At 41.4% G+C, this 24,461-nt stretch overlaps 1 protein-coding gene and 1 non-coding gene across 3 annotated transcripts in view; one reads left to right on the top strand and one right to left on the bottom strand.

The window, feature by feature from the left end:
• The window catches only part of PCBD2 (pterin-4 alpha-carbinolamine dehydratase 2), a 51,600-nt gene that overhangs the window by 15,856 nt on the left and 11,283 nt on the right, over window positions 1-24,461 (bottom strand). The gene's annotated exons all lie outside the window — the stretch shown is intronic.
• LOC135270692 (U4 spliceosomal RNA) lies at window positions 7,655-7,795 on the top strand. The gene has a single exon (XR_010338823.1). It is a non-coding gene; the product is annotated as a U4 spliceosomal RNA (small nuclear RNA).

Here is a 24,461-nt window from a genome sequence, read left to right as displayed (position 1 = left end):
AAGTTAAAAGTCAAGATCCTACAACAATAACCAAAAGGGTGGAGGAAGAGAACAAGTGCTCTGGGCAGAAAGAATGCCCACTCCCTCATCATCTGTGGGGCAGCCACAGCGACTCAAAAAATATTTTAAGTAAACAAAGCAACATCTAAGTTTGGCTTAATGGTACAGTAAATACCTTTTCTTTCCTTTTTTTTTTTTGAGACAGAGTCTTGCTCTGTCGCCCAGGATACAGTGCAGTGGCACAATCTAAGCTCACTGCAACCTCTGCCTCCTGGGTTCAAGTGATTCTCCTGCCTCAGCCTCCCCAGCAGCTGGGATTACAGGCACCCACCACCACACCCAGCTAATTTTTTGTATTTTAGTAGAGACAGGGTTTCACTGTGTGATCCGCCCACCTGAGCCTCCCAAAGTGCTGGGATTATATAGGCGTGCATGAGCCACTGCGCCTGGCCAGTAAATACATTTCCTGTAAGCAGTATACATTTTGTAAAATAGAGCATCATCCCATTTCACATCACAAAATATCTGATAGTCTAAAGCAGTTGCACATTAATGAAAATCATGTTTATCTTTTTTTTTTTTTTTTTTTGAGATAGTGTCTCACTCTGTAGCCCAGGCTGGAGTACAGTGGCGCAATCTCAGCTCACCACAACCTCCGCCTCCTGGGTCCCAGTTCAAACAATTCTCCTACCTCAGCCTCCCAAGTAGCTGGGATTACAGGCATGAGCCACCATGCCCAGCTAATTTTGGTATTTTTTAGTAGAGATGGGGTTTCACCATGTTGGCCAGTCTGGTCTTGAACTCCTGACCTCGTGATCCACCCTGCCTCAGCCTCCTAAAGTGCTGGGATTACAGGCGTGAGCCACGATGCCCAGCCATGTTTGTCATTTCTTTTGCTTATTTTAAAACTGGGAATCAATTACCCTTCTAAGAGTTTTTAAAGCACAGTGTCTGCAACATTTGCTAATATTTTCTTCAAAAAAAGTACATCATCCAAATACTGGAGCCTGACTGGACATCCTGATAACTCCACAGAGGACCTGCAGTGATAGATGGCAGCAATGTGTCCCCAGAAGAAAAAAGCCTGCCAGAGCCATGTTTCTGAAAACTATGTCAAGTAAGAAGCCCAGCAAAGAGACCATCTCAAAAGTTGTCTGTATTTGTTTGTTTCAAAAGGTACACACAGGTTGCAAACCTGGAATAGTCCCTGAACCTGTCAGAGTCTTCAGATATCAAGCTGAAGGAAACCACAAATATATTCAGGATTTATCCTCAACCTGTTATTTTTCTCTCCTTAAGCCTACCCAACCTATAAGGTTCTCTAAGTAGCCAACCTATAAGAGTAGGCTTAAGAAAAGAAACATTCCTACCCTTATAGACGGAAAGTAGGGAGTTTTTGTTTTGGTGTTTTAAACAATCTTATTTAAGTATATTGTTAATTTAATAGTAATTTTAATTATTTTTTTTTTTTTTTTTTTTTTTTTGAGACGGAGTTTCGCTCTTGATACCCAGGCTGGAGCGCAATGGCGCGATCTCGGCTCACCGCAATCTCCGCCTCCTGGGTTCAGGCAATTCTCCTGTCTCAGCCTCCTGAGTAGCTGGGATTACAGGCACGCGCCACCGTGCCCAGCTAATTTTTTGTATTAGTAGAGACGGGGTTTCACTATGTTGACCAGGATGGTCTCGATCTCTTGACCTCGTGATCCACCCGCCTCGGCCTCCCAAAGTGCTGGGATTACAGGCTTGAGCCACCGCGCCCGGCCAATTTTAATTATTTTTTAAAGAAAATCTCAGAGCTTATGGCCATATAGAAAGTAAAGTAAGCTTAACACTTACCCTATTTTTGGTATTAAAGACTAAGTCTGGTGGGTGGTATCATCACATCCTGAAAAATTCTAATCCTAGCTATGTTTCATTCTATGGCCTTCAGCAAATCCTAAACCTCTCTTGCCTCTACTAGTCTGTAAATCTGAGGCTCTACTACTTCTTAACATGTCTATTGGGTGTGAGGAGGTCTCACAAAAATGCACAGAGTGCTTTGCACAGAAAATGTGCTTCTTTGGGCACTGAAGAGATTCCAATTTGCTTGAATCACACATAAAGTAATTTTACACCACTTCTTTAAAATCTAGATAATTTGTTCTGTGTGGCTAAATAAATTTAGCTGCATCTTGAATACAAATGAAAAATTTTAAGTCTCTGTGTCAAAAATTCACAAATTATGCCAGAAACTCAGAAAACACCAGTGAAGAGAGGAAACACGTAAAAGAATACATTCTTAAGTCAATTTTTTCAGCATTTTACATAAATTATCTTAATTTCAGCTGTTGATCTAGGAAGTTTCTGAAGGGGTTGGCTTTTTTAATATATGTAATTCACAATACCTGAAAGAAAGAAAAATGGCTTGTTTTCCTGAGTGTATATAAACAAGATCATTTGTTTTCTCCTCCTTAGAGCAGGCTCCCATTCTGTTCCACCACAGAGCAATCACCTTCTCTGTGCAGGTAGGGCTGACGGGCAGACAGCACACAGCAAAGCTCCATCTTTGCAAAGACTGCACAGCTCATTTGCAATCCCATCAGAGGAAAGTCATGCAATGGGCTCTAAAGCATTGGGGCAAAAAAAAGCACAGTGCTGGAGCGGGAGTGCGCTGCCATTGCTACAGGGAAATTCTTCCCTTTTGTTTTTAAAAGTTTACTATTTCATACCTTATGCAAATCATACTTTATATATTAAGCAATAATATTTGAGACAAACTCAAGTCAAATTAAAGGCTTCAATAGCCTTGCCAAAAGCACTGTGATTTTCCTATAAAAAATTATTCCAATTTGTTGATCTTACATAGGATGAAACATACTGTAACAATCTTCATAATTTATGTCCTGTTGGGACACAATGATTTAAAGTAACATAATACAGAGCTGCATCACAGCTAATCTAAACCACCTGACCAGATAAACACCAGCTTCCCTTCTCTCTTCAGCAAGGGCATTTCTGTTTATTGTCATATCATTTCCTCATTCTAGGAACATGCAGAATAAATGCAGCCAACCTACATTTCAGTGGGAGGCTGAGCTGGTCTTTCCCACGTCAGGAGGTCTGTGAGCACACAGGTACCAATACAATGTCAAGGGTTTATAAGATAGAAAACAATACAAGAATTCCACCCTCAAAATCATTTACAGCGAAGCAAATATGGATTCAGCCAGTACAATCTGGATCAGGTGTGGTGTTATAAACCACAGTCTTTCAGTTGTTATTTTTAGGGGGTTTTTTAAATGTCACTGAAGAGGTAATTCTTTAAAACAAATTACAGGGCTTACTATGAGCCAAATTTTTATAACTGCTTCAATCATGCCTCATGCCATGCTCACAGGCACTCATGATCTGATTAACCAAAATGAAATGACTATATTAACCAATGTCTCTTAGGAGTGAGGAATCTCAGTAGAAGAAAAAGAGAAAGAGCACAACATGGCATTTCTGGTGTACAACTGCATAGTCAGATTTCAAATTGCACAGTTTCTCCAAGGTCCAAATCCCTTCACCCTCCTCACATATGCAAAACCTTACCAGGCACAGGGAGGTTTTTAGGGGAACTTAAGGGTTTAAAGTTTCAATTGTGAAAGAAAAAGTGCAGGAACACATGTGCATTCGGCAGATAACAATTCACTGAAAATATTTTAAATCAAAACAAAACGCCTGTCTGACCAAATTTTTATAAACTTGGTTGGGGAAGAGGAAAACAATTTTTTAAGGGTGGTTTCAAATATTGCTTTCTGCTGTTGCTGAGAATTTTCAAAGCTTTTCATGCTCCATTGGAAACGGCTTTGCTTCACAAACTGTTCTGGTAGGTCCTGCCAAAGAAATGGTCTGATACACTTTGTTACAAGTTTATCAATTTGCTTACCCAGGCAAATATATATAATTATCTTTGCCCATAAAGACCAGTGTAAAATAGGATCCCTCCACTGAAAGCAATGAGATTACTACAACACAAGTGGATGAGACAGGACTAGTGGACCAGGCGTTTGCTCCCAGCCCCAGCTCCACTGCAGTCCACACTGCATTCCTACTGGTCCCAGAAGGCACAGAACCTATGACAACTTGACCAACACCATTTTTCAGTCTCTCGTGGGTCTCTGTACAGGAATGGAGACAGCAAGTAATGACATTTTTGTCACAACTGGAACCTTCTGATTCAGGAAATTAAAGGGAAAATATAAAAGTATCCTTCCCAGGTAATAGACATTCAGTAACTTGGGTCTGAACTTGACACCATGAGCATTTGTAAAAGTTTAGGGTAGTAGATTACAAATCTGCAGCACTGGTGGATTCTGAGTTAGTGCTATCAACAGTGACTTTTCCTTAAAAGTGACTCTTTTTTGTCCTAAAGCTCTTGTAACCTAGACTGAGGCCCCACTTGCTAATTCATGTTTCCACGATCTTTGCACCTTATGTATACCGTCCCCAGTTTTCTTTGTTGTTGTTGTTGTTGTTTTCTTTCTTTTTCCTGTCTTTTTTTTTTTTTAATTATTATTTTCTTTTCCGTCCCCAGTTTTCAAAACCACTTCAAAATCAGCTTTGGACACTGCTCCGAAGTCACAAGGGCTTAGGTTGCCATGGGTTACTATGGCCTCATGCATGGTGACAAAGAGCCTGTCCCTAGGCTGTAATGTGAACGCCATCAAGCCCAGACCTTCTCACAATCCTGGCTTTTGATTTTTATTAATCTGTGTACCAGAAGTTATCCCAGCAATTCCATTTCTGGATTTGTACCGTATGGAAACTCTTACACTTATGCACAAGGAGACACAGGATGCTTGTTATAGAACTGACAGTAATAAAAACCAACAGAGAGACTCTAAATGTCCATCAGTAAGGAAACTGATAAATTATAGTTCATTTATTTATTTATTTTATTTGCAAAGGAATAGGACATTTCAAAAATACATTTACTGTATCAGAAACAGTACAATATGATGGATGGAAAGAGCATCAGACCAGGAATCCAAAACCTGGGCTCTCTCTCAACCCAGACCTTTAGCAAGCTATCTGACTTGGCTACGCTGCGTTTCCCAGCTAGGTAAGATGAGATGACATGAACCAATCACACAGCACAGTGCCCTTACATACGCAGTAATGTTCAATTTTTTTAATATTATCGTCTAGTATACACAAGGAACAGGATATCTCTGATTACTTTCTATTTCAGTACTAATCATAAATTTTTATTTTCATCATTTACATGGCAACACCTGAGTAGCTTCTTTTCTGATCAAGTAGCATCTTCTGAACCTAACTTGATTTTTGCTAACTATGGATCTGAGTGTATCCGAGCGCCATTATTCTGACTACTAATTCTCATCGTTCAGTTCTAGGGATGAACAAGAAGAGGGGAAAATATAATAAGCATTTGAAAAATAACTGCTCTGGACCAGGCACTCGCTCAACCCCAGGAACAAGTTTATCATTCCTATTTTACAGAGGAGACAACTGAGGCTCTGAGAGGTTCAATCACTTGCCCAGAGTCACGCATCTCATAAAAAGTGAGGCTGGGATGCAAATTCAAGTCCCGGATGTCCAGCTCCACAGCCTCCTTGTGTGCATGTTTAGGTCAAGTCCCTGATGTCAGATTATACTTTTTCCATTTTTTTTTCTTTTACTTAAAAGTAAATTTTAGCAAAAATAAGTTTCCTATAATCTTTATTTTTTAAATTTAATTATAAGAGATAAAGTATAACAGGTTTCAGAAAAAGAAAACATTATTATAGTTTTTTCCCTGTGCCATTTTTTCCAAAATTGTTATAATATTCATTTAATTGTGTATCCTGAACCACTGTATAACATTAAAACATCCTACTCATTCTCCATGTGGCACCATGGTTTTATCTATTTTTAGAAGCTTCACAATCTCACATAGGGCAAGTAACTGTCTCTTTTAGAAACCACTTTATGGTTTCATGTAGAAGAGAGACATGTATGCCAAACATATCTTTTAAAGCCAGGCCTTCTGAATATAAAGATTCTTTAAACACTCTACTAATATACATTGCAGAGTTTCCGGGGCAAAATTAAAAGAGCAATTCTATACTTGGGGATTTATGGAATAAATGAGGGGTTTTTTGCTTTTTTTTTTTTTTTTTTTTTTTTACAAGATCTGATGGTTTTATAATAAATGAGGTTTTTAAAAGTTTCTTTCTTCAACTCCCAGTGGAAATATTAAATAATATGATAAAGTCCTCTTTAGTTGAGCACTATTAAAGCAAGCAGTTAATTCAGGTATTCAGTCTAGTGTGCCAAAACAATGACAATTAAACCTGTCAGAACAAATAATCTACCTACCAAACCTGAAATGGCAAAAACCTCATCATCAAATCCTCCAACGTGCAGGCAGTGTGTGCTGTGGAAAGATCCTCAAAGTAGACTTCTCAGGAACCAAGTTTTTTTTTTGTTTTTGTTTTTTTCAGACACAGCTATTGCCAAGGCTGGATCTACTGCAATGCATGATCTCGGCTCACTGTAACCTCTGACTCCCTAGTTCAAGCAATTCTCCTGCCTCAGCCTCCCAAGTAGCTGGGATTACAGGCATGCGCCACCATGCCCAGCTAATTGTTGTATTTAGTAAAGAAAGGTTTCACCATGTTGGCCAGGATGGTCTCAATCTCCTGACCTCATGATCCACTCACCTTGGCCTCCCAAAGTGCTGGGGTTACAGGCATGAGCCACCACATCCAGCCAGGAACCAAGTTCTTATGCTCAAAATACTTCTTCCCAACACACATGTCTTTGTGGACATGCTACTCAACCTCCACACTCAGCCCCTGCACTTGTCTAGAAGAGGGCCACTCACCAAGGGGTTGTGAGGAGGCTGGGAAGTCAGGATGCAAAAGAGCTTCATACATTTCTGTCTTTAGTGCCTAGAGAACAGAGTACTGCTCTGAAATAACTCCTATCTTATGTTTTCAAAATTACGGCATTTAAAGTTTCATAATGAAGTCAAATTCTCCACTACCCTCTGGGTCTGCCTAATCTTACCTCAAGCACCCAGTGCAAACTTGAGAGCCATTCCTACCCTGGTGTTCTGAGATACATTCTTCATTGAAACCTTAGGAAATATGACCAGCTGCACATCCAGGGTTATTAAAAAACAAAAAAATATGCTGCACCATGACTATGGGGTATGGGCACGAGGTCAGAAATAAACTGGAGTAGTTCTAAAAGAAATGTACAACTCAGAGAACCAGGCCTCATGAGACCAACAGAGTTGGCGCTGGCAGGGATGGCAGCAGTTACTAAATCCCGGAGGCTTGGAAAATCATGCCTTACAATTGTTAGAGTTTGAATTCATTTTATTTACAAGAGTGGTGCTCTGCTTTAACTTTAAATCTTTCTGGGCCATGCAGAATGTGATGGAAAATTACTCAAACAGTCCTGTGGCATCGGAGTCCACAGATAGAGAAGGGAAGGTATGCCTGAGTCCACGTCTAGCTTTCTCACCTGGGAGAGTTACTTCTCCTTCTCAGCCTCAGATTCCCCATAATGGGAAAAAGCGGGTGGACCCATGATAGGTGGAGTTCTTCCCACTGTGTGACCTGATGGCCAACATAAGGAGAAACGTGCCACATTCCGGGTGATTAAAACAAATTTTTTCAGCTTTGCACAGTGGCAGTATTGTAGCCAATGAGGTTTACCTGAGGTGCTATTACTGCTAATGGAAAACTTTTCCCAATATCCTGCCATGACAACTTGAAATATACTCAGCACTGGCAATTTTTGACAGTCTCTACAGAGACTGATTTAAAAAAAAAAATTTCATATTACAGAGTGGGGGGTCTCCTTAAGCCAGCAATCATATTGTTAAGGAAGAGAGGGCTAGTTTTTCATGGTAGTTGGGAAAGAATCTAGAGTGCTCTGTCTGGCATAAAGGACCTATTTGGGACCTCAGAAGTGTTTTTACAAGCTCCAGTAAAACTTTAAGGTAGTTAAGTGTCCAATCTATCTTTCAGTTTCATATACTGTGAGGCAGACGCGAAGCCACAGATGTCTGTCTCAGTCTTTCCAGAAAGAGCATTTTTGAACCTTCTTGGCTGTTTCATGTGAAGCTGCTGTTTACTGCAGGCAGAAGGCTGTCCCTTCCTTAGATGCATTTAAAGTTTTAAGCCTGGAGGTTATCTGTACATGGTAGATGCTACACAGGATTTTAGAAGCCTCTGGTTTTTTGCACAGACAGGGGCACTATGCACCATTCTTTCTCCTGACTGCCTCAGATTTCCCTAAAAACACCCTCTGAAAGTGAAGATTTCTCCACTGGCCCAGCAGATGCCCCATATGCATTACATGAGCTTAAGTTATAAATACCAACTTCTAAAAATTTGTGAATCTCAAAAAAAATCAACAAAACATCAAAACCTGAAAATAAAAAATGACTACATTAACATGAGCTTGTAATAAGACACGAATTCTGCCTGGCCACCTTCTGTCTGTGTGCCACTTTTTAAGAAGACAGGACAGCACAGAATGATGACAGGTAAAAGAAACTTAGGAATGCCTATTTTTGGAAGGTTACTTGGGGTTTTCTTTTAAAATGTAATACTATTCAGTATTTTCTTTAAATATATTTCCTTTAAATACTAAATATAGTCAGGTATATTCCAAATAAGATTTTTAAAAGAGTAAAAAACACAATTATAATAGATTTAAGAAAACAGATTTATGCCTGCTCACAAATCTGACAATAGGAAGGTAATATTAATATAGCCAGTACTTACATTATCCCATTTAAGTAAAGTATTTGGATTTTAAATGTGCAGCTAGGCTCTGCTTTATTAAAAAGCTTAAAAAATTATAGCTAAAAAGGTTTTTTGGTACAACATCTTTCTTTTGCCCCTTGTAACTTTATGAGTTAGTAATAAATGAGTTTAGTTATGTCAAAACAAATGGGAAATGGTTTGAGTTTTAATGCACTATTTTAAAACCTGGTAAAAATTCCTTTAACAGTATTCTAAGTATATATATTTTTGAAAAGTAATTAAAATTTCTAAACCTCTCAGACAGCATTCAATCATTCCTAACTTCACAGCCTCCTAACTCCATCCCCTCAGCACCAGCTTCCCAGCCTCCACTCTCACACACAATTAAGTCAAAGGTTAATTTCCATTCTAAGTCAAACTCTAATCCAAATTCTAATCCTGTGCTCCCAAAGTACCCCACCCAACACAAAGCTCCCAAGCACACAGACTCTTCTCCAGAATAGGAAGGTCACAAAAGGGTGAGAGGACACCCTCGGCAAATAGTGAAAACCAGCTATAAAACTCAAAAGTTCCACCGTTACCCAAATCACTTTATAGACAAAAAATGGTCATTCAAAAAAAGGTTCCCTCAGTGTCTCTCTGCTGCCATTCCTTAGTGAGAAAATGACTTCTAAAAGGAAGGCAAAGAAGCATGAGAGGCAAGTCTACTGAAGCAGGACTGGTTTCACTTCTGGCACCAAAGTCGACGGCAACAGTGGCGGATCTGGAGACATGCCTTATGATAATTACCGAAAGGCAGCGACATTGTAGGCGTGGAGGCTACAGGCACTGCAGACCAAGAAGCAGAGCTTCAAACCCCACACTCACAAGGCTAAAACGGTTCCTCGTGTGAGAAACAGAACCACCGCTAACAATTTTTGGAAATAATATTTGAGTCTTGGCTCCCAACTGGATAATTTTATTCTGCACCAAAAGCAATTCCATTCAAATTCCCAAAGTCTTCAAGCAGCTTCAAACTAATTTCAAGACACAGTTTCCTTCCAAACCCAATGAAATGAAAGGCAGAAACCAACAAAAGAAAAAACATTAAATAACATGTATAAGATGGTTTGCCATTTTATGAAAAACAAATGAAGAATTACACTCGCACCACACTGATAAACTGAGAGTCTGCCAGTGGTTCTCAGGGCAGATGTAACATTTTAACAAATGTGATTGTTTGTGAACGAAATAATTCTGATCAAAAACTTAATTGCAGCCAAAGTGGGCCCTGGGCTGTGTCACCATAATCCATTCTGACAGGAAGCAGTGAGTGGAGATTCCTACTGTGAACGGAGCACATGTGAAAGGTCAGCTTTGGCCTGGAACTTCAAAACCGTTAACGTGTAAAACAGTGTGCATTAGAGCCCGGAACAGCTAACCGCTAGATTAGCGGATGTCCGCTGTGTGAGTCTGATGTGCTTTTGGCAGGTAATGGTTAATTGGTAAATAGGCAATGTATTGTAACTTTCTTCTTTGCCTCTTCCCTGCATTTACCAGCAGAACCTATTCTTAATTATAGTCCTAAAACACTGCAATATTAGATTTATAACCTGGTCTCAGAACACCAAAGTAACTGATTTCTCAAATAAAATTCATCTTTAATTTAGCAAAGGAAAAGTTGCGTGTATTTTTTAAAAACAGATCTGTGGATAGAAGGAATTAAAAAAATATTTTCATGTAAAGTGGCCATATGTGTTTATCCAATACTAACTGTATTATTATAATAGCCAAATTTTGCTAAATAAGGATTTCATTAGGAGAAATAAATGCTTTACTGATATATTATAATCTGAAATCTGAAAAAACAAATACACAACACTATTTTACAAAGCTTAAAACAAAATTCTAAATAAAAATAAAGTTAATACCACGGTTTTCATTTTTCAACATGGAATGTTAATTAGGAAAGAACCAAGCTAAACATTGTCTTTTAAGTCAATGCATGCAAAAGTACTTTATACCTATTTAGTGCTATAAAATTGGCTCATTTGGTTTTAAATTATAGCCATTTTTCCTACACCTAAGGTAACAGGGCATTAAGGAGTGACAAAAGCTGGCACTGTGTACTTCAGTGATCATTTTAGGATTTAATTCATCTCTAAGTTGAAGAGAGAAATAATGCTTCTCCCTGAAAATAAACAGGTCTTCTAGTCTCAAAATCATCCTTCTCAGGTTCTGTCTTTGGTCATTGGACATATGCAGCTCCTGGGCCCTTTTAGGCTAAATTTGGGGATCTTAAAGGTAGCTCCATGGCAAGGCAGCCTTATCACCATCAACTTCATGAATCCTGTCCCCTTCAGAACACCAACTGCTACCTTTAGAAACAAAATCATACTGCAATGGATGACTGAAGAGAAAAAGGATCAGGGTCAGCAAAACAAGTTATCAGCTTCATTTCCGCTTTCCACACAGGATCTGAAACCTTAAACATGTTTGGAAATCCCAGACTCTTCCCAACAGTCTGCTCCTGAAAGCGTGTGATATACACAGTTACCAATCTGCTGCTCTGTACCGAGCACCGTTCTGGGCTCTGGCCCTGGTCATAGTTCCTGTCCCTCAAGGAGCATCCAGTGCCAACTGGGGAGGACAGAAAGATCAACCAGAGAGCTGTTAAGGAATGAAGGAGCAGAGGGAAAGCAATCCAGAAGTCTGTACGAGAGGCCGGGGCTGGGCACAGCCATCTCGTTCTCTCTCTTCCTCTCCATGGATGTCCAAGGGGAACCTGAACAGCAAGCCAGAGTCACAACCAGGGCACCCAAGTCACCCACAGAACTCAACTCATCCTAGTACACAAAGAAGACGTCGAAATTCACTAAGAAATATTTTACAAGGTTCCAAATCAGTTATTAATGGTATTTCTTATTCTGTTAAGTGACTAATCACACTTGGTAACACACTTAATTATAATTTTAGCCTCACTTCTAATCACCTTTTTTCTATCACCACAACATGTTCAGCATAATAATTCTTGGATGCCATTCCACTTCCTTAGTGTGACCCAGGCCAAAGAAGCTTACAACTTCCCTCCAGAAAGATCAACAGAGCAGAAAGAACCTCTACACGGAGTTCCAGCTTAAAGCGGGCATTTCCACTCTGGGCTATGCACGCTGCCCTTGCCTCAGCGCCAACACTTAACATGACAACTGTCTCATTCAGAGGCAAGATGACTGCCAAGCCAATCGCAACTACTAATGAGGAAACAGGCTTTGCTTGTTTCTTCACTGGTTTATATTTATTAACACATTTTAAAACACAAAATTTCCAGAAAGTTGAGCTTACGTTTTATTTTAATTCCATTCTGGACTGCTAGCTAAATTTTAAAATACAGAGAAATATGTTACCAGTTTTGTTTTAAGGACCCATGTCAAATGAGAGGACAACAAAGAAATTCATCATTCAATTCTTATTTGCAGGAGCAGATGCTCTATCACTTGTAAATTATTTTGATTTATAGTGAATCATTATTGTATTCATAAATGCTGGAAAGTTGGTGAACAACATGATATAATGACACCCCAAAATAATTTTATAACTGCAGGTGTGCAGATGTAACATGTGGGAGATGACTCAAAGGATAATGGGGAATAAAGGCGTTTAGGAAGGTCACATAAAGGAGGGAAAGGGATGAGGGCATGTACCCCAATTTTCTGAGATGTCTTCAAACCCACACCACTCGTGGTTAGGCATATGCAGTGGCGCAGTCAGGCAGGGGCAACAGAGTCAACAGTTACATTTAAACAAGCAAAAGCAAAATGCTTCATAATTTACAACAACCCAATCAGATTGCTCATTCTTTTGAGGTTAAATGCTACTGACATAAGCTACACCTGAATCCAATCAGTGCAGAAACGTTGAGAAGATTCACACGAAAGGACTAAATTTGTCACAAATGGGTTGGTTTCCGATCTTAATGTAGCCAAGTTGCTTTACTCTGACCTCCATTGAACAAATCAACTTAATGGGCACTAGGAGTGCTATAAAACTTAACAATGGAGTGATTTTTAACTTTTAAAATATAGTTATGAAGCAAAATGTTGGATAGCTCTACAATACTGGAAATCAAATTAAATCTAGATGTTTTTTAACAGTCTTGACAGATATAATCCTAGTTACCATGTAAATTTATGGTAAGCTGCTGTGATATTAGCCACAGGTGCTACTTTTAATATATGAGCCGCATCTGGCTGGGAATAGAATTTCTCAGAGGACTGAAAATGACCTCACTATCAGACAATGGAAGGGAAAAAAACAAGACCACTGTGGCATATAAAAAGCTGAAGATGTGGTCCACAACTAAATATTTCACATAAAATTCATTTTAACTCTGCAGTTGTAGGTTAAAGGATATTATGCTTTCAATATTTAAGAGGCATAGATACATTTCAACCAAATAGCCAAAAGATTAAGAATGTAAGACAGTTATGAATACCCTGGCTACAAATATAATACTAGTTTTCCAACCTTTGATCAATGTCAGAAAAAATGATGCACTAAGACTTGAAAAGAGAATTATTTCATGGTTCCTAAGCACACGACCTGATTAGACACCACCGAGCATACCAAACCATGATGTCACAATTACTGATCTCTACGCAGCAGCCGCTCTCCAGCGCCTGCCCAGCATCCCTGGTTGTGTTGTAAAAGTGCTTTGGAGTCACTCATCACGCCCAAGAAAACATTTTCACCAAGTGAAATTTTTTGTTAAAAATCATTACTAGTAATTCTGAGTTTCAGAACCGGCAACATCACTCAGAGACAAATACAAAGGGAAAATACATGTCTCTCATTTATCCAATTAAAAAATAAAAACACAAATACATCTAAAACAAGGAACTGTTTGCTTTCAAGAAACCCTTCCTGAACCACTCGAAAGCCATCATTTGCCAGAGAACTAGCAAGTGTGGAAATGTGGCAGAGGATTTACAAAGATTTAATTTCCTATGAAATAACTCTTCCTGAATTAAACAAGCCTTCTTTATCTGAAAAAACTCTCTAAAAGAGAAACATTTCTGCGAAAATATTTCCTATACCTTTGCACTAAGCTGTGAGAATGGTGGCTACAAAGCCCTATAACATCACATTTTCCTTCTGGCTGTCTCAAATCACTTGAAGGGCTTGATTTTTTAGCTTCAATGGATCAATTCTATCTAGGTGATGATTTCTATTTGCTTTTTTAACAGGTGACTGGATCTATGCCTGATCTCAATGGGCATCGAGATCCTGAGTATCTTTAGTAAGAACCACCTTGTACAGCTCCCTGACACTTTTGTGTCCAACTGACAGCATTAATGCCGAGCATTTAGAAAAGATGGGCTCACAAGACTCATCTGTGAGGCTGGTTACCATAGAAAGGGACTGGCTAAATTAAATATGGCTTTTATGTTCAATGGAATAATTTCTATATCTCCCACCATTCAAAATCATGCGGTAAGCCAGGTGCAGTGGCTCATGCCTACAATCCGAGAACTTTGGGAGGCCAAGGTGGATGGACTGCTTGAGCCTAGGAGTTCAAGACGAGCATGGGCAACATGGCGAAACCCAGTCTCTACAGAAAATATCAAAATTAGCCAGGTGTGGAGGTGCTCACCTGTAGTCCCAGCTACTCAGGAGGCTGAGGTAGGAGGATCATCTGAGCCCAGAAGATAGAGGCTGCAGTGAGCCAAGATGGTGCCATGCACTCCAGCCTCAGTGACTCAGTGAGACCTTGTGTCAAAAAAGAAAACAAAAAATCATGAGGCAAAATATTCTACTGATGTGTAAATGTGCACTGTTCATGAAATGAAAAAAGAAACTGGCCAAAAAGTATCTACGATATGATCCCAAACATATATACATGCATACACGAAATTCACACAAACACACATTCACACAAACACACATTCACACACTCTCACAAACACACTCACACACATTCACACACATTCACACAAACACATTCACATTCACACACATTCACACATATGCATTCACACACATTCACACACATGCATTCACACAAACATGCATTCACACGTTCATTCACACAAACACACATTCACGCATTCATACATTCACACACATTCACACATTCACTCACACATTCACACATACACACACATTCACAAACACATTCACACATTCACACACATTCATTCACACACATTCACACAAACATTCACACACATACACACATTCACATTCACACACACTCACACACATGCATTCACAAACACATTCACACACACGCAATCACACAAACAAGCATTCACACAAATGCACATTTACATAAACATTCACACAAACACACATTCACACAAACATTCACACAAATACATATTCACAGACATCATTTTTAAGGGAGCTGAAAGATTTTCAGAAAGCAGAAAGGTCTATTTTTCTTCTTTACACTTTTCTATGTTTTCAAAATTATAAAGATATTATGAAATCATATTTAAAAATGTATTTACCAGCCAAACATGCCACACAAATGTTAACAGGAGGGTATCATTCCTATTAGAATGAGAGGCCTGGTGGATATCTGTAGAGTATGAGTAACCTATAAATGTTAAACCCTTCCATTTAAAGTTTGCAGTTTCTTTTTTTTTTGAGACAAGAGTCTCCCTCTGTCACTCAGGCTGGAGTGCAGTGGCGCAATCTTGGCTCACTGCAGCCTCTGCCTCCTGGGTTCCAGCAGTTCTCCTGCTTCAGCCTCCCAGGTAGCTGGAATTACAGGCACATGCCACTATGCCCAGCTAATTTTTGTATTTTTAGTAGAGACGGGGATTCACCATGTTGGCCAGGCTGGTCTCGAACTCCTGACCTCAGATGATCCACCTGCCTCGGCCTCCCTAGGATTACAGGCATGAGCCACCACACCAAGCCAAAGCTTGCAGTTTTAAACACACAGAAATATGGAAGAGACTCACTTGCAAACTTACATAACAGAATCATACTTTAAGAAACTCTGAATTGGCCAGGTGTGATGACTCTGGCCTATAATCCCAGTACTTTGGGAGGCCAAGGTGGGAAGATAACTTGAGGCCAGGAATTCAAGACTAGCCTGGGCAACATAGCAAGATCCCATCTCTACAAAAAAGTAAAATTAAGGCCAGGTGCAGTGGCTCAAGCCTGTAATCCCAGCACTTTGGGAGGCTGAGGCAAGCGGATCACAAAGACAGGAGCTCAAGACAAGCCTGCCCAAACCTCATCTCTACTAAAAATACAAAAATTAGCTGGGTGCCTGTAATCCCAGCTACTCAGGATGCTGAGTCAGGACACACACTTAAACCTGGGAGGCGGAAGTTGCAGTGAGCCAAGATCACACCACTACACTCCAGCCCGGGCAACAGAGCGAGACTGTGTCACAAAAAAAAAAAAAAAAAAGTAAAATTTAAAAATTTGCCAGGGCTGGGCACAGTGGCTGATGTCAGCCAAAGGGAGGATTTTGGGAGGCCAAAGCAGGGGGATCACTTGAGGTCAGGAGTTCAAGACCAGACTGGTCGACATGGTGAAATCATCTCTACTAAAAATACAAAAATTAGACAGGCGTGGTGGCACACGCCTGTAATCCCAGCTACTTAGGAGGCTTAGGCAGAAGAATCGTTTGAACCCAGGAGGTGGAGGTTGCAGTTAGCTGAGATTGCACTAATATACTCCAGGCTGAGTGACAGAGCGAGACTCTATCTCAAAAAAAACAAAATTAGCCAGGCAGTGTGGCATGCACCTATAGTCACAGCTACTCAGGAGGCTGAGGTAGGAGGACCGCTTGAGCCCAGTAATTTGAGGCTATAGTGAGCTATGATCACATCACTGCACTCCAACCTAAGAAACAGAGACTCCATCTCTTAAAAAATAATAAAAAGAAATTTTAAAATTTTTAAAAAGAAACTCAGAATTCAAATGGCCCTCTCTTCTATACAGCTGTATCCACGGCTATATGGTTAATGGCTTAGATGTTTATCTTCTCTACGCAGAGTTCCAATTCTCCAAATAAAGTTTTCAGCTGCTTTCTGCATACCTATCTGGAAGTGACTTTACCCTCTAGACAGAAGCTGAACTCCAATTTGTAACAGACTTAGAACTGATCATGGATCAATCCAGTATTATAAACCAATGCTTTCAGGGTAGGGTATAGGGAGCCATGTAGCAATTTACCAGTCAAATTCCTATCAGTAGCTGGCAATCTTCTTCTTCAAAACATGCAAATAACATATAGCCTCCTTTAAGCACTCCAAAATAAACATTTCTTCCTAAACAGCAGAAATAGACTCAATTTTGAATAGCAGTTGGCCGTTCAAAGCTCTAAGACATTCCTAAACAAACTGCAATCCACGTCCTTTGTTATTCTACAATCCTTCAAAATATAGACTTGTGTTAAGAGAAGGGGGTCACCTTAGGGGTGGGATATCTGGCCTTGGAATGATAGCTCCACAGTCCACTTCCTCTGCGAGTCTGAGCAAGCTCTTTAACTTCCCTGACTTTTCCACCATAAGCAAAATGGGGATGCTAACACCTAACCTGAGAAGGCTGCTGGGAAGCTTGAATGAAATAACCTATGTTATTTCATAGGTCACCTAACAGTGAGCTACTAACACCCAGTAGACACTGAAAACACTCATTAGTTCATAAAATACTTTGTAGTCCTCTGATCTGTCACAAAGAAAACTGATTTGGCTGCATTTCAGGTAATGATGCAATATTAAGAGTTACCTGTGTACGGAATGACCTTAAAGCAACACTCTTATATCCAAACTTCTAAAATTAATTTTTCAAAAATATTGCCAATATATTTTAGCTTTTCTTTATAGCACACCACCAAGTTATGATTTAGAAAAAAGAAAAATCGGCCAGGAATGCTGGACCAGTGGTCACAGAAAAGGAAAGGAAAAGAAAGAATCTGAGATTAAAGAATTGTCTTGAAACAGAAATGAATGCCTAATGGATGCCAGGGAACAGGCCTGTGGCAGCCTCCCAGTGTGGTATTCAGTGGAGTCTTAGAAGAATCTACCACAGGACCTCAGAACATCAATATTCTCAACCGACTGTGGCTGCAGTCGTGGATGGCTGAAACCGTGGTGCTAAAATACTAAGTGCCAGCCTTAGTCTCTCATGATTGGAGGCAACTGACTAGAGACACCATGAGAGCCCATTTTCTTCTCTGATGTCTCAATACTGCATGCAGCACAAAGACACAGTCGATGCTGCTGTTCTGCGAAGTGCCGTGTGGCACTACAGGGCACCCTCTCTCATCTCTCGGACACAGCAACTTAGAAGCCAGATAAGCTCATCACCATTAGCAATCATCTATGGCTAGGAGTAAGGAGATGAGGGAGAGGAAAAGTCCCTGGTGAGAAAGGACTATATGTATCCTGTAGGGGACAGAAAGATGAAAGACTATGTTCCCCTGGGGATAAGTACACTGACTAGGATCATCCATGGTGAACCAAATCAGGGGCCCTCATGCATTCAAAAAAAAACTAGGTAACACTAGGTAACCCTGGGCTGGGTACTATGGGAGATGTACACAGGCACAATCCAAGTCTCTGTCCTCAAGGTGCTTTTACCTTAGCTGGAGAGAGACACAGGTAAACAGTTACATTACCCTGTTCATAATCTAAGTTGCATTTAGTGTTGTCCTAACTTTGCCACTAGTTCACTGTCACCCTGAACAAACCACATTACCCCAGGCCTCAGTTCCCCCTTCCTTTCTAGTTCTAACATTGATAGGCCCTATATCAAAGCTCTAAGATGCTTAATTAATATCAAAACAAGGTTGGGCCAGGAGCAATGGCTCATGCCCATAATCCCAATACTTTGGGAAGTTGAGCGGGGAGGATTGTTGAGGTCAGGAGTTCAAGACCAACCTAGGCAACATAGTGAGACCTCACCTCTACAAAAAAATGTTTTAAAAATTAGCCAGGCATGGTGGCATGTGCCTGTAGTCCAAGCGACTTGGGAGGCTGAGGCAGGAGGATCGCTTGAGCCCAGGAGGTGGAGGCTGCAGTGAGCTACGATCCCACCACTGTACTCAAGCCTGGGTGACAGAGAAAGACTCCATCTTTAAAACAATTTTTTTAATTTAAAAAATAAGCCTGAGGCCGGGCGCGGTGGCTCACGCCTGTAATCCCAGCACTTTGGGAGGCCGAGGCAGGTGGATCACGAGGTCAAGGGATCGAGACCATACTGATCAACATGGTGAAACCCCATCTCTACTAAAGATACAAAAAATTAGCTGGGCATGGTGGCGCATGCCTGTAATCCCAGCTACCCAGGAGGCTGAGGCAGGAGAATTGCCTGAACCCAGGAGCCGGAGGTTGCGGTGAGTCGAGATTGCGCCATTGCACTCCAGCCTGGGTAATGAGTGAAATTCCGTCTCAAAAAAAAAAATAAATAAATAAGCCTGAAAGAATACCACAAACAAGTATAAGATAACTCTAGGAGTGAATTCTAAATGGAAGGAAACACAATAGACTAATGTCTGAGACTGCTGGATCTGTATAAAGCATATGAGCGCCACCTCCCCTCCAGGTTGGCCTGCGCCCCACCCACCAAAACCATCCATACTACAGTCACTGATACCCTCCATGCTGCTTCCTCCAATGGTCATCCTCTGGGCCTCATCTTACTTGGTGTCTCAGCAGAATTGATACTTCCCTCCTTTTGAAATACCATCTTGTTTTGGATTCTGTGACATAACACTGACCTGATTTTTTTCCTTTTCTATTTATTTGTTTGTTTGTTTTTTGAGACAAGGTCTCACTCTATCACCCAAGTTGGAGTGCAGTGGCACAATCATAGGTCACTGCAGCCTCAAACTCTTGGTCTCAAGCAATTCTTCTCCCTTGGCCTCTCGAAATTCTGGGATTACAGGCATAAGCCAGCAGCTTCTTTCCATTTCTCTAACAAATCTTTCTTGTCTTTGCCAGGTCCTCCTCTTCTAACTCACCCCTAAATGGACCGAGCCCTGAGCCATCCTCTCTTCTCACACTATAATTTCTTCTTGAGTCATCTCATCTATTACCTTGGCTTTTTTCCATACATACCTATGATTCTTCAACCCATACTTCACCTCCGGGTTTCTATTTCAGACATAAATTTTCTGGAAGTTGACATTTGGATGTCTCACAGCACTCCCTTATAACAGTGTCCAAACCAGAAATCTTGATCCCTGCATCCCAAACCTCCTCCTCTCCCTCCACACTTCCCCAGCTCAGTAAATATCACTTCCAGCCACCTATTTCCTCCAGGCCTGAAATCTGGGAGTCATTCTTGATACCCTTCACCCTTGTTCCTTACCATCCATCACACTCCTCACTAGTCAGAGAAACCTGGGTATTCGCTTTATATCTGCATTTTCTGTAAGAGATATGTGTGCTACCACTGGTTTCTGCTCATGTAAACTCCTAATGCTCCAACCTCTATACATCTCCACTTCTCCTGTCACTGTTCCAATTCAGTCTCCCGCTATGTCCACCCCAGTGAGGCTCTCTCACCTGGAATGACATAACGGCCTCCTTACTACTCTCCCTGATTTAACTTCTGTCCCCGCCACTCTGTCCTCTGATTGGTCTCTTTTTTAATGCATCAGCTTACTGCTTCCTTACCAAGGCCTTCCCTGACCATGCTTCTCAAAGAGAAGTAAGTCTTTCCATTATTTTCTCTCACAGCACCCCTTTCTGATGCAGAGGCAGTATCTGAGCCACTAACAATATGGACTGCCTGGAATCCAATCCTGACTTCACACTTACTAGCTGTGAGACCTTGGGCAAGTCACTTAGTCGAGGTCTCAGTTTCCTCCTCTGTAAAATTAGGGAAATCTATTTCACAAGGTTCTGTAAGGATTAAATGAATATTCATTTAAGGACGTAATATTCATGTAAAGTCCTTCCCATGGTGCAATGGCCCATAGTTTAAGTGTTCACTAACCATTTGCTGTTAAAATTTTTCTTCCTGGCACTTAGCAAAACTTGTAATGATATATTCACTTTTTCCTTTGTTCTCCCTCCCTCACTAAACTGTGTACTCTATGAGGATGCAGACAGTACCTGCTTTGTTAACTGCTGTACCCCAGGGTCTGGTACAGTATCTAGCCTACAGAAAGTGATCAATAACTGTTTATTGTTAAGTGCATAAAAATCAAGAAAAACTTTCCAGAAATGGATAGGATGTGAACAGAAGGGGCAGGATAGTGTGAGATGGGGCATGGGAGAGAGAACAACAGTTTGAATAAAGGAAGAAAAGGGGCAGGGCGCGGTGGCTCAAGCCTGTAATCCCAGCACTTTGGGAGGCTGAGGCGGGTGGATCACGAGGTCAAGAGATCGAAACCATCCTGGTCAACATGTGAAACCCCGTATCTACTAAAAATACAAAAAATTAGCTGGGCGTGGTGGCGCGTACCTGTAATCCCAGCTACTCAGGAGGCTGAGGCAGGAGAATTGCCTGAACCCAGGAGGCGGAGGTTGCGATGAGCCGAGATCGCGCCATTGCCCTCCAGCCTGGGTAACAAGAGTGAAACTCCATCTCAAAAAAAAAAAAAAAAAAGGAAGAAAAGAACTGAATTGAAGAGCTGCGTGTGGGGGCTCACACCTGTAATCCCAGCTATGCAGACTGAGGCAGGAGGATCGCTTGAGCCCAGGAGTTCCAGGCTGCAGTGGGCTATGATCATGCCCCTGCATTCCAGCCTGGGTGACAGAGCAAGACCCCATCTCTAGAAACAAACAAACAAAAAACACTGAACTGAGATGGAAAGGGCCTTGGTTCCAATTCCAGCATGGCCACTGATTTTCGTGGGCTTGGTCAAGGTACTCCCGATGTCTGAGCCTTGTTTTCCCCAGTTCTTCAGTGAAAGGGATGACTGGATGAACTCTCAGGTACATTACAGTTCTCATCTCTGAAGAAAGAGCTTCTTGCAGAGAAGTAACGTGAGGTGAGCTTAGGGCTGGGCCATGGGCAGCCTTGAAAACCTCTGAGAAGATGAAGCACGCCCTCTAAAACATAACAGGAAGGCAGTGGGATTAACTCGGTCATGACCAAGTGGCACGCAGGCCAGTGGGAGCAGGGAGAGCCTAAAGGTAACATGTGGCCAGAAAGCTCCTCCCAGAACTCTAGCGGGAAGGCGGCTGTACCCGGACCAGCAGCACAGTCCTATGAAAGACACTACAGGGCGACTGACCAGTTCTTGGTAAAAAATCACCAGGATAATTCTTCCGGTTCAGGTCTAGGTGCTTGAGAGGACAGTGGTGCGGCTACTGAGAGGAAGAAGCCATCTGAAGGAAAGTGAGGAAAGAGTTTGCTTTCAGACACCCGACACCGGTGGGAAAGCTCCCCCAGGAGAGTGCACCACAGGAAGCCTCCCTGTACGCTGTAGCCCAGCTCACTGAACCCACCTTAGGGCCTTCCTTTCCCCACACACTGCAAACAAGGTGTGTCCCCTTTCTCCCTGTCCTTGACCTATGCCACCTGCTAGCCCCTCCCTTAGTGCCTTCCCTCACAACCACATATCGGACCGTCAAAAACCAACTCAAAACTCCGCTTCTCCCGGCAGCAGCCGCCCTGAAGAGCACCTCCTCTGGCTTCTTAGCACAGCACTTCACATTTCAGTACCTGACTAACATGGCAAGTTGAAAGAAATCAACCACCTTGTATAATTCAGATGAGCCACCTGCCCGACACAACTAGGAGCTCTTCTGGGCAAAAACAAAACCAGGTCCTTCTGTTGCATCTTCTTCCTTCTGCAACTTGGATACAGAGTGGTGCTTGCCCCTCAGTGGATGTAAGCCCAACAGCTTTGCTGGGTACACTGATCCTGACAGAACCACACCATGTGACTCCAGGCCCAGCCACCCTGGGGCTGCTCCACGCACCTGGTGCATGTTCACAGAGAGGGTTGCAATGGCGAGAACAGAGCACTTGAAGTCAGTTTGATGTATGATATAGTAAAAAGCCTCAGCAGCCAGGCTCACGCCTATAATCCCAGCACTTTGGGAGGCCATGGCAGGTGGATCACTTGAGCTCAGGAGCTCAAGACCAGCCTGGCCAACATGGTGAAACCCTATCTCTACTAAAAAAACAAAAAATTAGCCGGGCTTGGTGGCAGGTGCCTATAATCCCAGCTACTCGGGAGGTTGAGGCAGTAGAATTGCTTGAACCTGGGAGGTGGAGGTTGCAGTGGGCTGAGATCACGTCATTGCACTCCAGCCTGGGCAACAGAGCAAGACTCCATCTCAAAAAAAAAAAAAAAAAGCCTCCATCCTGCCCTGTTGGCTGAGAGCATGTGAGCAAACAGAGTCATTAGCAGCATTTGCTGTTTTCATAGGACTGATTTTAATGATACAATTAAATGACCTTTGATTGCTCAACAGTGATACCTGGGCTACTCCCAAACAAGTACAGCTTTGTTTGTTTCAGCTGGCGAATATTCCCTTCCTCCGGGAAGTACAGTAAAACACATTTAAGGGAGAAAACTAATCCAGCAAGTAGTCCTCGGATAACAGGATCTCGCCTAAAAGAAACAAAAACAAAAAAACAACCTTTCTATGTCACAGTAGGATCTAAAAATGTTGCTGTGGGAACCAGGGATGTGAGTATGGCATCTGCTAACTGCTACATGACCCAGTATGACCACAAGTAATTCCATGATCTCAATCTGGTTTAGTGTCCTTCTGTGAAATTCAGTAAATGAGTCAGAATGCCCCACTCTAACCTAGATCAAAAGGGCAATATAATGGTAATGATCTGCAACACAGGGGAGAGAATATTCCTGCTTTGTTTTGTTTGAAAGGATGTAAGAAAAAGAGCAGAACATAGAGAGCTCAGGGCCAGGGAAGAAGAACCTCAGCCACCTGTCGACACTGCTGGACCGAATCCCTCCTGAGGGCAGAGAGCAACTGGCCACTACCCAGCCACAGGAATGTGAGGACAGCACTGTCTTTGCTAAGAACACAGTGGCTGCTCAGCCATTACAGCTGCTCCATCAGGCACCCACTATTTGTATTCTGACACATCTAAAAGCAAGTTCTGTGTCGTGGCCCTAACGCACCACAAACTATTGACAAAACTCCTGCTGTGCAAACCCAAACGCTGTTGATAATGGCAGTACTAAAGTGGTAGGCAGGCATACCTAAGAAAAACAGAAACAGAACAGAAAAGAGCAAGACCAAATACTTTTGAGTGATTATTTAAGGTCTCCTTTCAATTATTTTCTGCAATTATTGAGCCTGCAGTCTATTGTTATTAATTCATAGTCAACCTGTTTAAGCGGTACCAGCAATGCAGGCTGAAAACAAATGCCTCAGTAATTTCCTAAGCTTTGAATGTTATTTTCTTGTCAGTTAAATTTAAAGCAACCCATTTGTGACCACTTTATACCAAGCTAATCTCATCTAAAGTGCTTCACAAACCCTAACAGCTACACTAAGGTTTTATACTAATGAAAGCAATTTACATAAATGAAATTTATGTCACTGCATTTCATGACAAATTTTTTATTTTATAATAATTATGGTACTTATATGATAACATCTGCTGATATTCACAGTCTAAACCTGGCAAAGATTTAAACCCACAACATTTTCCATGCATCATGTACATTATCTGTGAAAAGCAATAAAAAAAAGCAATGAATGCATTAATCATACCAATATCATCTGCAAAGCATAAATCTGAAATACCTTTCACGTCAGCTCAAAC

This window comes from Aotus nancymaae, unplaced genomic scaffold (assembly GCF_030222135.1).
Source record: "Aotus nancymaae isolate 86718 unplaced genomic scaffold, 86718_ANA_hifiasm-v0.15.2.pri h1tg000064l_1, whole genome shotgun sequence".
NCBI lineage: Eukaryota > Metazoa > Chordata > Mammalia > Primates > Aotidae > Aotus > Aotus nancymaae.
The sequence above is the reverse complement of the archived record's forward strand: the minus strand, read 5'-3'. Positions and strand labels throughout refer to the sequence as shown.